The sequence below is a fragment of the Protomyctophum parallelum genome (assembly GCF_964188405.1).
Source record: "Protomyctophum parallelum genome assembly, chromosome: 11".
Taxonomy (NCBI): domain Eukaryota; kingdom Metazoa; phylum Chordata; class Actinopteri; order Myctophiformes; family Myctophidae; genus Protomyctophum; species Protomyctophum parallelum.
In genome coordinates, this window is record NC_139707.1 from 47,813,743 (window position 1) to 47,830,635 (window position 16,893).

The following is a 16,893-nucleotide window of genomic DNA, read 5'->3' on the forward strand; positions in this document are numbered from 1 at the left end:
CAGTATTATATATATTAAAGGACCACTTCACCACTTTTCAACCTATCTTCATATAATAGGTCCTCACTAATAATCATGAAAAAATGGTGCCATTTTTTCCTACTCTGTCTCTGTCTCATAGGAGGGCTGTGGGCAGTTCAGAAACCGTCTTCCAGTGACATCATCGATGGGGAATACAAGCTAATAAAAACTGCAGGCTTTCTAGTCCTGAAAGGTTGCAATGCGAAAATGGAAGCCATTGTTCTCACGATAATGAAAATCTAAACATTTTTGTAAAATAATCTTGTTTAAAAAATAATCTGCCTAATAATGATGTCACCGGAAGACGATTTCTAAACCGCCCACAGCCCTCCTATGAGACACAGACTGAGTAGAAAGAAATTGTGCCATTTTATCATGATTATTAGTGAGGACCTATTATATGAAGATAGGTTGAAAAGTGGTGAAGTGGTCCTTTAATATATAATATATTATACCTGCTGAGGCTGAACGCGGTCCCTCTGGTTCAGTGGCTTCAGTCTGTGACACACAGCCTGCTGTGATCCAGCCACGGTGCACTGTCTGGAGGACCGGCCATCTCTGGACACCCTCTGAACCTGGACACCCTCTGAACCTGGACACCCTCTGAACCTGGACACCCTCTGAAGCTGGACACCCTCTGAACCTGGACACCCTCTGAACCTGGACACCCTCTGAACCTGGACACCCTCTGAACCTGGACACCCTCTGAACCTGGACACCCTCTGAACCTGGACACCCTCTGAACCTGGACACCCTCTGAAGCTGGACACCCTCTGAACCTGGACACCCTCTGAACCTGGACACCCTCTGAACCTGGACACCCTCTGAACCTGGACACCCTCTGAACCTGGACACCCTCTGCGTCACGGAGGAACCTGGACACCCTCTGAACCTGGACACCCTCTGAACCTGGACACCCTCTGAACCTGGACACCCTCTGCGTCACCGAGGAACCTGCAGCCAGGAGAGAGAGAGGAACAAGGGAGGAGGTGTCATTTCAGGAAAAAGGAAAACAAAGCTATGGGGTTTTCATTATTATATTTGTTTGCATTTAAATAAATTAGGACAACAAAATAGGGACGCCAGCTTGAAAGTGGATAATGAATGTATGTCAGCAGACTGCAGACTATGGCTGCAGTCTGCAGACTATGGCTGCAGACTGCAGACTATGGCTGCAGACTGAATGTATGGCTGCAGACTATGGCTGCAGACTGAATGTATGTCTGCAGACAGACAAGACATGTCTATAATGCATGTCAGACAAGACAACATGTCTATAATGCATGTCTGCAGACAGACAAGACAACATGTCTAGATAATGTATGTCTGCAGACAGACAAGACAACATGTCTATAATGTATGTCTGCAGACAGACAAGACAACATGTATATAATGCATGGCTGCAGACAGACAAGACAACATGTCTACAATGCATGTCTGCAGACAGACAAGACAACATGTCTATAATGCATGTCTGCAGACAGACAAGACAACATGTCTATAATGCATGTCTGCAGACAGACAAGACAACATGTCTATAATGCATGTCAAATGTCACAATAAATACAAAAAGTGTAATCAAATACATAAATGACGACAATGGAAAAAAAGGAGAACAAAGTGACAGCGGAAGGAAATCTATATATTCTTATCTTGAAAAAATATACTTCCAAGCGTATGTTTGAGTGGTGCAACCACTCCGAGGGACAGCAATGTCCGTGTCCACCTATACCTATGTGACGTTAATGAGCACCAGTATGACTATGAGTACCAGTAGGGGGCACTGTTGTGCCAGAAACAGAGAGAGAGAGATAGTGCTGCACTGTTTCCTGCTAATATGAGAGAGAGAGATAGAGAGAGAGGAGGGGGGGGGGGGGGGGGGGGAGAGGGGAGTTGCACTACTCAGTTCACACGGGTGTGATTTTTCTCTTTACTCTTCGCTGAGACCTGTCCTCGTTTCGTATGGAGTCCGTTGTCGACCCACGCTGACTGCCTAGCGATCAGTGGGCGACCAGCGCCCCCCCCTGCATTGTACAGTTAGTTACTGCATTGTACAGTACGACGCCTTTCACTCTTTCCCATCGCTCTCCGTGCTCAGCATTCTCAATATGGATGAGTGAGTGGGAATAGTTGCTATAGAAACAAGTTTTTTTTTTTTTTTTTTGCCATCGGTGGAAGATAATTAACACATTTTGGACTAAATCCTAATAGTTTTCTGAAATACCCTCCATGTTTCTATGTCAGTGGTGCTCAACCTTTTTCATGTCAAGGACCCCCATAATTATCTCTATTGGGCCACGGACCCCCCCCCCCCCCCCATCTCAAAATATGTTGTTCCAGGGACCCCCCAGAAGCAAAGACTTTAGTTAAAAATGTTCGCTCTGAAATATATATTCAATGATTTGCGCCACATTTTAACGACTTTTCAAAAATAGCAGACCGACAAGCTCGTAGCGCGCCACCGAGCTTGTAGATCTGCTATTTTTCAATAGCTAAAGTATAACATAATGCTTAAAACACCAAAAGGGGTTCCCGCCCCGAGTGGGTGAAGTACATTTGCTCAAGTACAGGAAATTATACAATTTTGAGGTAATAAACTTTAGTAGTTATACTTTGTAGAATGTTGTATTATCATATAAATACATATATAAATATATATATTTTTATATATAAAATACATATATAAACACCATCCATAGAACTGTGTTGGAGAAAATGTGGGGAAATCGGGGACCATACACACATTTTTTGGGACTGTCCAATATTTTCAAGGTTTTGGAAAAAGGTTAATAAGGAAATCGAAAAATGTTTAGGGTTGAATATTCCTTTTGGTCCTGAGTTATGTCTGCTTGGTATTAGGCGTGATTGGAGTTACATCATTAAGGGTACTTTTACTGATTGCTAAGAAAATTATAACAGTGAATTGAAAGGAAATAAAGCCACCTACTATAACCCAATGGAAGCAGAGACTGAAGCAGGTTTATATAATGGAAGAAATGACCGCAAGGTTACAATTAAAAATTGAAAGTTTCATACTTAGATGGACTTCTGTGATATTGTATTTGGGTGTTTCAGTGTATGTGTAGAGGTTGTTGGGTCTGTAAAAGTGTCATGTAGGGGTTGTAGTGTCTGAAAAAAAAATAATAATAATAATAATGCTTTATATAACTGAGATTTATTGTGAGTCATGTCTCCAGATCTTCTCCTGCCTAGTCTTACACTCATCTTGAACAATGCTGTACTATTGTAGCTATGTCAAGCTGTTTTTCTGTTTTTTGTTTTTTTGTGTTATGTTTTTGGTTTCATCCTTCTGTTTTTTGTTTTCATTGTTTCGTATGTTTGACTTAACTTTTGAATAAAAACAAAGCCCTAGGCTATTTTGATCATAGCTGATTGTGAGCTTTTAGATCTGCCTAAGTAGTAATTTACTTGTATTACTTAAGTATATTTTGATGACACTCTCACCTATGGTCATGAAGTGTTCCTACTCTCACCTATGGTCATGAAGTGTTCCTACTCTCACCTATGGTCATGAAGTGTTCCTACTCTCACCTATGGTCATGAAGTGTTCCTACTCTCACCTATGGTCATGAAGTGTTCCTACTCTCACCTATGGTCATGAAGTGTTCCTACTCTCACCTATGGTCATGAAGTGTTCCTACTCTCGCCTATGGTCATGAAGTGTTCCTACTCTCACCTATGGTCATGAAGTGTTCCTACTCTCGCCTATGGTCATGAAGTGTTCCTACTCTCACCTATGGTCATGAAGTGTTCCTACTCTCACCTATGGTCATGAAGTGTTCCTACTCTCACCTATGGTCATGAAGTGTTCCTACTCTCACCTATGGTCATGAAGTGTTCCTACTCTCACCTATGGTCATGAAGTGTTCCTACTCTCACCTATGGTCATGAAGTGTTCCTACTCTCACCTATGGTCATGAAGTGTTCCTACTCTCACCTATGGTCATGAAGTGTTCCTATATGGTCATGAAGTGTGGGTCATGACCGAAAGGATGAGGTCGCGAATACAAGTGAGGTCGCTTCTCGCCCTCAGGTGTCTTACTGGTATAAGGTAGCCTATATGGCAACTAACCACTTAAACCCAACACTTATAGTTTACTGGATTCCCAGGTGCTCCACTAGGCCTCTAACGTTTTCTCTCTGTACACTAAATATCATTGCAGACTATAACCGCTCCTATCCAGCAGAATAACAAACGCTCCAACTGATATCTCAAGGTTGTTTATTTCCCCAAGACAACGTGGAAAAACTGCAACACAAAACAACAATATCCTTTTAAACACAATGAAACATGAAATATGAATGTCCTCGTTGTCAGTCAGTCAATCATGACGTCCGTATTATATGTAAACAAACACAATGAGACGTACACAAACAATTAAACGATCTACAGAATTACACCGTTTACAAACAAAGAAAACAACAACATGTAACATACCGTGTGCGCCTTCTGCAGATTATTTTAGGAGAGCTACTTTATCTTCTCTTATATTCTTTATTTAAGGACACTCTTTTTAGACGTGGGAAAGATTGCTCCTCGCACCACTGAAACTCAAGCTTGTTCTGACTGAGTTCAGCTCACACAGGTGCAATCAATAATGCTGCCTCACTCTAATCACAGGGCTCTGCTCCTGCATGCCCTGCTAGGTCACAATGAACAGCAATAAAGGACCGCAGGCAACCACACACAGCATACAAATACAATATGTACCCAAATAAACATACATATAATGGTCACATATTATACATTTTCAGAAAGGTACGCGATAAAATAGAATATTACAAAATACCCATTGCTGGGACAGCTACACAGACTACTCTACACAAATCACAATGCGCCGCAGGCTCGCGGCGCATTGTCTTTATATCATATTATAGCTAAAGGGATTATTGAAGAACACCACCCCTTAAATATGACATAATGGCAACACAGCAGGAGATGATAGACTGGAGTCTAGTCTATTATCTCCTGCTAGGTGTTGGCATTATGTATTTTCTCTATCATAGTCTAGTCACTACTAGACTATGATAGAGAAAATAATGGAAAAGAAAATACATCAAAATAACTATTTGAGGCTAGATGACTTTCACCCACTCGCTGGAGTCGGTGGATATGCAGCATTAATGACGTTTGCGGTTTGCTACATTTTGCCAAATTGAAATGAGAGTTTCTGTAAAAAATGAGCTGAACACAAATGTCGGTTGTACTGCTTCTCCTAGAGTATAGAATTAATTTGCTGCAGTAACGCTGAGGCAATAGACTATTAGATTCTTTCCTCAGGCTAAAATCCTCTGCGTCACGCAACAACTATTCATCTCACGTGGTATATTTTTTTCTTTCTCTCTCTCTCTCTCTCTGGCACAATTCTTCATGTATTATCTCTGCAACGATGTCTGTTCCTGCACACGCCTATTGGCTTTTGAAAGGGTGAAATGTAAAGTAAATACAGGAACAATGGGAGGGATTATCAGGTATTATCATACTTATTTCCTCTATTGCCACATGCAAATTATTGCTGACATTCCATCATACTGTATAATATGTACATACGATAGTGCAGCTGTGAGTGTGCGTGTGTGCGCTCGTGTGTGCGCCATGCATGCGTGCGCGCGTGCGTTTGTTATTTCCGCAAATCATTATGAACACGTGATGTGTGTGTGTGTGTGTGTGCTGTCCTAATACTGCATTTGCATGATTGATATAAATTATGTTTCCGGAGCCAGACTTTCATTTCGCGCACCGACAGATGCAAAGCAGCTCTGCCGCCAAGCTAAATTGAATTAACCCATTCTGACCTGAGATCAGATTCATACGAGGTTTCCGCCGGACACACACTGGTCTGATTAAATAAAGCTAAATTATAACAATGTTTAAAACACCCAAAAGGGGTTCCCGCCCAAAATGGGTTTTTAATTCAGATCAGTTTGAAATACTTTTATAGGAAATTCTAACTTTAGATCTTCTATGTTTGTGGGGAAAAAAATATTTTCCTATAATAATTTAGCCAAAATAAGTTGAAAGTGGGACTACATAGAGCGATATCGGTCTGGCTCTAAACCTAACATTTATTTCTGTGCGCACGCACGCACACGCACACACACACACACACACACACACACACACACACACACACACACACACACACACACACACACACACACTTCACAATCAGTCCCCTGAGACATTCGGTTCGCAAAAAAAAAAAAAAAAAAGTTATCATCCTCTCTACAATCAATCTCTCTCTGCTGCAAGAACAGCCTGTCAGGGGAGAACAGTCCCTTAAATACAAAAATGGCCTGACAGCAAACAGAACAGAGACTCTTATCTGCACTTGTCTAGAGGAGGGAGGACAGTTTGAGGTGACAGTGTGATAGCAAAGGAATAAATGAATCATCAACTCCGGGACAGCATATTACCAAACAGTAATCTATCTATCTTTCACGCATAAACACATCACGCACCGCACAATGCTATATAGCTCTCAGACACATGAGACTGTGACCTATGGGCTGTTATCATCACCATTATCACTATATCCTCAATATTCGTATCTTGTTTTATGCTGTAAACTTGTTTCATGGTATAGGTACAGTAAGCCTGCAGCCAACTTCACGCGTGGCTGAGTGGGGATGCAGAACACACATGTTTTGCTCTCTCTCTCTCATGTAAACATATTGTGACACATCGTTGGTGATGAGCTTGCAATGCGCACGCACGCACGCACGCACGCACGCACGCACGCACGCACGCACGCACGCACACACACAGCCCACTGTGCCTCATTAAATTACACCTCAAGCATACTTCCTCAAACCAGCAAGCAGTAATTATATGCCCTGACCCCTGTGTTATTGATTCAAACACAAGATGGCATGTTGCATTCATTGACAGCACATCGATGTACGTGCAATGATGAGCCATCAATTCATGCTGGGAATAAGAGTGATGCCTCCATCCTACTATAAATGCGCCACGTCTCTGCGTGCGTGCGTGTGTGTGTGTGTGTGTAATGCACGTGACTCGAGAACCGTTCCACCCACCGACTTCACATTCGACACACGCTTTCCACACCCCCACAGGGAGTGCAGTGCCCGGTATCCAGTCGGTCCGACTCACGGTTCTCCAGGACCACCACAAAAGGCTCTGGTCAGGCTCTGCCAGTGGGCCTAATGAGGCCAACTCCTTTCACCTGGGCCAGGCTCTGCCAGTGGGCCTAATGAGGCCAACTCCTTTCACCTGGTCCAGGCTCTGCCAGTGGGCCTAATGAGGCCAACTCCTTTCACCTGGTCCAGGCTCTGCCAGTGGGCCTAATGAGGCCAACTCCTTTCACCTGGGCCAGGCTCTGCCAGTGGGCCTAATGAGGCCAACTCCTTTCACCTGGGCCAGGCTCTGCCATGCAGTGGGCCTAATGAGGCCAACTCCTTTCACCTGTGCAATTTCCAGCCTCTGCCTCAGCCAATTGAGGTTGGGTAATTTCCTAGTGTTTAAAATGAGATATTCCTCTAAATCTGTAAAAGAAAAATAAAGGCGCCTCCACCCCTCTCCTCTCTCTCGAAAGCAACTCAACTTGCTGTTGAAAAGCCGGTCTTTTTTTGTTGATATATATATATTATTTTGCGGGGCAGGCGGGTTGTTGATATATATATATATTATTTTGCGGGGCAGGTTGGTGCGGGCTGGCTCCCATGGCGGGATGGGCCGGTTACACTACAATTCAGGTATGAAGCTGTGGGCCATATAAAATTCACCCAGGGGCCACATTTGGCCTGCGGGCCGCACTTTGGACACAGCTGCTATAGACAATCGGACTGACATCTCAGGCATGCACGCACGCAGGCACGCAGGCATGCATGCACGCACGCACACAGGCACACGCACAGTCGCACACAAACACACGCACACTCACACTCACACTGATTCATTGGTGGGGTTAAACACACTATCATTCAGCTAATTCATTATAGTGAGCCTTTGAATCTGTAATCACCTGAAGGCACAGGAACAGGGTTTCTCTCTGTAGCTCACGCTAGAGGCTTCATTAAGCCTTTTGCTGCAGCGCTCGAGGATTTCCGAAAGGATTTCAGCAACACTGTGACCTTTGACGATCATTAGAGGAGATGAGATAAAGACGACGTTACACCTCTGCGATGCTTTGAGAAACCCCCAGTATAAAGAGACACTTCACCCTATTTGCAAAAAATATATATACATATGTTAATGACGTTTAGAAGATTTAGAACACTTTCCTGGGGTCTTTATGTGTGTAATATCATGGTTTTAGATATTTTAGATTGCAGCTGTGAGCACAGTGTCTCGGATGTCATCGACACTGGGCTCACTTCCTTCCTGGACTACAATTCCCATAATGCTTTGGTGCACTGCTCCTCCTTGTGGATAGGGGGAGGGGCTGTCTTGCCGAGACAACATGTAGTCCAAGGACTGTCTAAAGAGGACAAGAAGCGAAGACCGTAAGGGTCGCCGCCATGTTGCTCACATGGTGCTCCATGGAAGGACAGAAACATGCGCAGTTGAGACCAAGGAAGCTGAACGAGGAAGTGATGGCTGCATAAAGCCCATTGCGCATGTTTCTTTCCTTCCATGGAGCACCATGTGAGCAACATGGCGGCACCCTTACGGTCTTCGCTTCCCGTCCTCTTTAGACAGTCCTTGATGTAGTCCAGGAAGTAAGAGAGCCCATGCAGTGTCCATGACATCAGAGACACTGGGCTCACTTCCTTCCTGGACTACAATTCCCATAATGCTTTGGTGCACTGCTCCTCCTTGTGGATAGGGGGAGGGGCTGTCTTACTGAGGCAACATGTAGTCCAGGAAGTAAGTGAGCCCAGTGTCCTTTTAAACAGGTTGAGAATCACTGCTAGAGCCGTAAAAATATTCTCTCTTATGGGGGGTCCTTGGCATATCTCTTCAAAATGGGGGGCTAATTCAGTATTTAAGTCCGACGTCATTTTGTAGTGCTACGTTACGTCCGGGTCCAAGTGGCACCAGCTCCCGTCCGCATCCCATTGTAAATAGAATATCTAAACGCGTGAATCTTTTTAAATTGACGTTATTTTTCAGAAAGGAAGCCATAGAGGGTTAAAATGGGTCTTAATGCTTCCAACTCGAGTAGAATTATTAATGTTTTGTACAAGTGTCCATGACAACAAAAATATATGATGTGGAGACAATAAAGACTATTATTATCATTATTATTGAAGGTGGCAACAGTCCATTTGCTCGGTAAAATATTTCGGGGGATATTTACAATGTGTGCAGGCTTGAGTATGTTGAATCTAGTTTGCATTAATAAGGATTTAGTTGACACAATCAAATAAAATGGCGATAGTATTCCATGTGGGGCAGACGGCCTGTCACAGCCAGATTTTGGAGAGCAGCGCAGCTTTGTTGTTGCGAGGAAAGGAAAGTGGTAAAATTAGACTTTCGTGGTTGTTTTCGTCTCAGATTCAGTCCGACGGAGCGTCACAGTATAACTCCATGGGGACACAAAAGCGACACAAAAGTAGGACCCGGAAGTATCTCAGGAGGGGGCGCTCACGTCACAGCTAAAATACTGAATTGGTGGGGGTCCCTTGAAGCACTGCCCTCTACTGTATACCGTAGGTGCGTTGAGAGCACTGCTAGCCATTCCATGTCTACCTTTGCTTGTTTCCGTTGTGTAGCTCCTTGCGATTGAGTTTACACCCTCTGCAACACCCCGTCCCCCACTGTACATTCATCACACAGCATTCTTTAGTTACTTCTGTAAATAAATGATTTATTTGCACTGTACTACCACTGTGTCCTCCATGGGGGCCGTGTTGCCACAACTGCAACGTGCATTGCACAAGCAATCTTTTGAGCCACAGCTGCTCAGGATTCCAACAGTTGTTTTATTCTGTTTTAGTTGGGTTTTGTTTTTGTTCTCTTGTTTGTGTTTGTAAATTGTTGACCATGTTGTCATCATTCAGGCCTCGAGCCACAGGGAGAGATTCTTCCCCCCCCAGCCTTGAGAGGTGAGAATATATATATATAGCAGCTCACAACGCGTCATGATGTGATCGTGATGCCTTGTGAGCTTGTAGATTGGCTATTTTAAAATATAGGTTTAAAGTGGTTCAATCATTTCATTTTTTATATTCTATATTAACTAAATGTGTTGGGGACCCTCAGGAACCACTTTTGAACTCAAGACAAGGACACCCGAGGGTCCCTGGATGCCACTTTGAGAAACACTGTGGTATATATATATGTCCATATGTCATGTGGGTAACCGCCTCTGGTCAATCGAAATTGAACGCCTCATGAGAAAAATGAAGAAGAGTATGAATTTGACAAAGCAACGTGCGGACGAATCGACATGTGGATCTGCCGTGCCATACCCTGTCATACTCTATACCAAATAATACAGTCAAAGCAGTGAAACCCCTGAGTCTATAGTATATAATGTGATATTAAGTCATTACAAAGATACAAAGTGAAGTGCACAAGAGAGTTCTGCAAATAAAATGTGACTAATCTAGCAGCATGCAGTCTCAGTTGAGTAAGTTCACTCCGTTTTAGTTAAGATCGAGTGCAATAAGGCTACAGGCTTAGACAGCATACCAGGTACATTTTGTGAAGGATGGCGCTGCCTATACTGTTATAACAAGACTCATTAAATTCCATATAATCAGCTCATCTTTAGCTACAGACATTATTCCTGATGATCTGAAGATGGCAAACGCAGTTCCAGAGCAAAAAACCGAGGCAGGAAACTACCAGCCATATGTGTCCATTCTTATAGTATTATCTCCAACTAGACCAGTGCCCGGCTGGCTGCAGAGCACCCAGTCGGTATAACGATGGAAGTTGGAGATCTGTGTCCCTTTTATGCCCATAAATGGAGATTTCTGTATCTGTCTCTCTGTGTGCCTTTATTCCTGTGTCAGACATGAGTGTTTGTGATGTCAGAACAGGCTAGGGCTGTCCCCGACTAAGGATTTGTATAGTCGACTGATAGATGAATACATTTGCTGTTAGTCGACTAATAGTTTTTTTGCCCCAAAACATTGTATATAAAAATACAATATTTACAAAAATATACAAAAATATTGTATTATTCCACTAGGTCTGTGGGGGACATAAAGACATTTGAACATTCTGACTGTTCAAATCTCCAATGTGCATGTGGAGTGTGTCTGCCTGTGTGGCAATGTGCCACTGCCTGTGACTTGAATCGCACAGTGCGCTGGCCTGATAGACTCCAGAAAAAAAATTAAATTAAAAAATAATAATCTTTTTTTTTTTGTGAACAACTGAGAGGCTTGTCATTAGCCAGATTGAGCACAGCAGGTGAGATTGAGAATCTGAGATTATTTTGCTCAGTCGACTAAGAGTTGGTCAGTCGACTGAGACCCGTTCCGAACGATTAGTCGACTATTCGACTCAAGCCCTAGAACAGGCCAGCTCCATATGTGGACCCTGGGCAGGGAAACCGGTCCAGAGCCCGGCTGGGCAGAGGCCTTTTTGGGGCGGTTCTGGACAACCGTGGGTCCGACCGACTCGACACCGGGCACTGCACTCATGTGTGGGGGTGTGGAACGTTTGTGTCGATATTGGAAGTCGGCGCGTCGCGAACGGTTCTCGAGTTACGTGCATTACAGCCGTACACACGTACAGTACAGACACACGTACAGACACACGTACAGACATACGTACAGAGTGACCAGTGTTGTTTTCGTCGACTAAAACTAAGACGAAGAATGTTCGTCGACTACCTTTTTTCACTGACAAAAATGAATGGAAACTAAATGAAAATTAAGCTATGATGACTAAAACTAAGACTAAATATACTGACAATTTCGTCTAAAAAATAAAAACTAGACTAAAATGTTAGGAAAGAACTAGTGGACAAGAGATCCAGTATAAGTCATTTTACACTTTGGTTGCATGCTGAAAATAGCCGATCTACAAGCCTGCGACGCGTTGTGAGCTTGTAGATCGGCTATTTTCAGCAAGTGTAAAAACACTCATTACGACGGCATCAAGGCCCACCAAAATACATTTTAGTCGACTAAATCAACTGTAGATTTAGTCGACTAAAATCTTATGACATTTAGTCGACTAAAACTAGACTAACACTAAGACATTCCAGGTGACTAAAATATGACAAAAACTAAATGAAGTTTCAGTCCAAAGACTATGACTTTGCTGCCAAAAACTACACTGGTACAGACACACAGGCAGACAGACGTGGTGCCTTTATAGATATATTTCAACTAGTGGTTTACAATCAGTTAAAAGACTACCTCACGGCTCACGGAATATAACTGGTCTCCTTCTAGCCCTGGAATTTGTCTCGGACCAATTAAGGGACTCGATCCTCCCCCACAAAAAAAGTGAATCGGCATTTCTTATTCAAGGTAAAGTCAGAGATTACAGAGAATCTTTCAGTGGACGGCTGACAGAGAACAAAGTCTCATCTTGTTTACATCTCGGTTCGTGTCTGAGCCAGAGACGCCTTCAGAAGGCTAACAAGATTGATGTCGTCTGTGCTCTACTGGGGATGACATTGGATCAAAGTCAACATACTTAGGTATATAGCATTAGATCGGTCCATATCTTGGGGAGCGCACTGCGACAAAAGTAACCTCCAAAAGTACAAATACATTTAGATTTCAAGAACACAACATGTCAATGTAAAGACAGAAAATTGGTGGCTTTTGATCCAATGTCACCTTGACTATCTATGCCTGCTCGGTAGTGGGCTGTCAGGGAAATGGATCGGTTACAGTACAGTAAGTACAGTACAACATAACCTTTTTTATTTACTCCAGAGACTATAAAATAACACCCATCAGAACAAACCTATGGCTTTCTGAAAATGTGAATATTTTTGATACATTTTTGAGTATTGCACAAAAGGCTGTGGTGTACTTTTAGTTATATACTATACATAAGTACAATTTTGAGGTATTTGTAGTATACTTGAGTATTTCCAATTTCCAGTACTTTTACTTCTACTTGAAAACTTGAGTTACTAGTTACTACTGGAGATTTTAATTTTGATTAGAAAACATACATTAACCACTTCAACCCTATACATTTCGGCCATTTGAAAATAGCAGATCTACAAGATTCTGCAATATGAGTAGTTTTACTTTTAGTACTTCAAGTACTAAGTATTTTGATGCAGATACTTTTATACTTTCACTCAAGTACATTTTCCCCCGGATAAGCCGATCCCCAAAGAGCTCCGGTCTAGTTTATCTTCATTTTAGATATCTTATCTTCCATTTAGGCCTGACGTCAAAAAAAGAAAAGAAAAGACTTCTAAATTCTGACAGATTTCTGAAGTACCTATGTTTCTGTATCAGTGGTGCTCAATATTTCATGTCAAGGACCCCCAGAATTTATATGTAATTGGCCGCCGACCCCCATCTGAAAATATGTTGTTCCAGGAACCGCTCAGAATCAAATATTTGAGTTAAAAACGTTCGCTCTGAAAGAACATAATATTCAAAGATTTGTGCCGCATTTTCACGATTTTTCAAAAATAGCAGACCTACAAGCTCGTAGCTGTGAGCTTGTAGGTCTGCTATTTTTCAATAGCTAAAGTATAACAATGCTTAAAACACCAAAAGGGGTTCCCGCACAGAATGGGTTTTAATGGTGCTTCGCCACCTAATAATGATTGCACTGACAGGACCACATTGCAAACTAGAAAAAGTGCCCTTCTGGGCACAGGTCTCCACCAGGATTCTTCCTCAGCCTAGTGGGAATATGCGTGCACAGTTTCATCGCAATCGGACGCTGCGTTGAGGAGTTGTGGCGATTTGTACAAAGCGGGCTACTCCTGAATAATAATAATAATAATGAATTTTATTTATATTGCACTTTTCATTCACAAGGAATCTCAGAGTGCTACAAGGTTAAAAACATATGATCTATCATAAAAGGTTAAAAACAGGGTTAACAAAAACAGTGCAAAACAGTGCAAAGTGACAGTTCAGCATAAAAAGGCCTTCCGAAACAGGAAGGTTTTCAGGCCTGTTTTAAAACATTCCACAGTCTGCGGCACTCTCAGGTCCATGGGGAGGCTATTCCACAGACGTGGTGATGCTGAGCAAAAGGCCCGGTCCCCCATGGTGCGGCGTTTGGTGTCAGGAACATGGAGTAGTAGTTTGTTTGCAGATCTGAGGGTGCGGGTGGAGGATGTTTTTGGAGGGGTGATTAGTTCCTGTAGGTAAGGTGGGGCATGTCCGTTTATGCAGTTGAATGTTATCAGCAGAACCTTGTAATCGATCCTGGCTGTAACGGGGAGCAAGTGCAGTGTGAAGAGGATGGGTGTGATATGGTCATGTTTGCGGACTCTCATTAGGACCCTGGCAGCGCTGTTCTGTATGTACTGCAGCTTTTGTAGATGTTTGCCAGGAGTCCCAATGAAGAGGGCGTTGCAGTAGTCCAGTCTAGAGGAGATAAAGGCATGGATGAGCTTCTCTGCATCTGACTGGGTTAGAAGGGGGCGGAGTTTGGAGATGTTTTTGAGATGGTAGAATGCGGTTCTGCATAGATGTTTTATGTGGTCACTGAATGTCAGGTGAGGATCAAACTTGACACCCAGGTTTGTGACTGAGGAGGAGAAGGGGATAATCTGGCCGTCGAAGGTGAGATGGGACATGGGGCATGAAAGAATCTGGTGTGGTGTGCCAACAAGAAAAACTGAAAACTGTAGGAGCCAATCGTGGCAAATCAGGATGGAATATGAGAAATCAAACAAACCTGTCTTGATCACATGACTATGGAGATCATGTGTACCGATTTGCGAGTACTAATAGAAAATGTGTTTTACATATGTGGGGCTCCTGGTGGCGCTATAAAGAGCACATGTGAAAAATTCCAGACAAAGGTTTTTCCTTGGCCTCTAGGGAGTTGGCATACAAAGTTATCAACAGATCCGTGCAGTTAGAGGTAAAAACACTTTTCGGCCAGTTATAGCGCCACCTTGAGGCTGAGTTGAAATTGTTCATGTGGCATTTCGTCCTCGGCCTAGTGGGAATGTGGGTGCACAATTTGACGGAAATCACGCGATGTGTTCATGATTTGCAGCATTTTGTTTGAAACTGAGCACTCCTGTGAACTTTGGAAGCCAATCTTAACCAATCAGGATGGAGTGTGAGAAATCTGAAAGACCGGTTTCGTTGAATGGCTCTAGAGAGACTGTGTACCAATTTGCGTGATGTTTGGACAAAATGTGTAGGTGTACCGTGCAAAAACTTGTTTTTCACAAAGCGGCCTCCTGGTGGCGCTATAACAGGCCGTTCTGGAAAGTTTGGGGCAGAGGTTCATCGTTGGCATCCAGGGAGTGTGTGTGCAAAATTTGGCATCGACCGGGTTAACGGTGGCTGAGATTAGCTGCTCACGGACACACGGACAGACGGACGGACGGACACACACACACACACGGACGGACGGAGTGCAAAACATACTCTCCCCCCATGCCTTCGGCCTGGTGGAGACAATAAGGATTTTATGTGTTATCCTGGGTATGACTTTATATTGCCTTTGTACTTGTATATTTATTACCTATAATATTTTATGTGTTATCCTGGGTATGGTTTATTGTGTTTTAACTTGCATAGATTTATTACCCAATAAAATCGAATCAATCAATCAACGTGCTTCGTGCATTTGATGTCGACAAACTACAGATGGTTCATTCCCGACATTCCGGGCTTTGTTCCAGAGGCGAGGTGGTGCAACAAGCCGGTGATTTGGAGTGGGTCGTAACACCAGAGGCCAGAACCGACAATTGCTTCAGAAGATGCGCTGTGAGAGATCTTTTTTATCAGCGATCAGAGGTCAGGCCCAATAACGGAAGGCAATCAAAGAACTTTCCACTGCGGTCTGTGGCTGAAAACGTAGGGTGTCTTGTGATAAGTGGCCGAAACACCCAATGAGGTCGGGGGGGGGGGGGGGGGGGGGGGGGGGGGCACACAACTGAAGATGTGTCGTACTGGTGGCACCACGGGATCATTGACAATTCCACCCCACCCAAGACAGAGGTCAGAGGTCATCTCCAATCCATTCAACTGTTGTGCTGAATATTTAGGGATCTTTAACAACCAGTCCTATTAAGAATCCTGCACGATAGATGATGCACACATGACCTGAACATCTTAGACTGAAGCCCACTAGTCCAAAGAGGTTATGTGGGGGTCAGTAGCCTATGCATGTCAAACTGGGCATCCTTTTCAAATGGGGTCTTGCACTGAAAATTCAATTTTCAGGGCAAGACCTCGACCTCGCGCGTGCGTGCGTGCGTGCGTGCGTGCGTGCGGACTCGGCCCCCAGCCTGGTACCCTAGTCAAAATATGGCCCTTGAGGAAAATTAATTGGGGAACCCTGGGTTATGGATTGTCATGTTTCAGTGAATGTGCAAGTGTCGCATCCCCCCCCCCCCTTCCCCCCCGGGCCTTCCGGCCTGGTGGAGATATACAAACAAAGACAACCCTCCCAGACAATGCCAAACCACAGAAGAAAATGTTTCACTTTCTCTCTCTCTCTCTCTCTCAATGTTTCTCTGTGAATGAATGACTCTTCTACCTGATCCACAGTCCAGTGCATGAATAATAGTGTCCGTGTCAGTATTTGGATTTCAAAAGGACATTATGCCAAACATTATGATATGTTCCAACTTTTCTTTTACACACAGCAGGGGAGAGAAATGAGGGTTAACTTTGTTTAGAAAGTAAAGAGTCCCGTGTTAGTATTCTGTAGTGGCTCTCTCTGAGAGTGCATTTCAATATTTTACATCATAAATATATAATATGAGATTTAAAGGCATTTGACCATATCTTCAAAGTACTTTC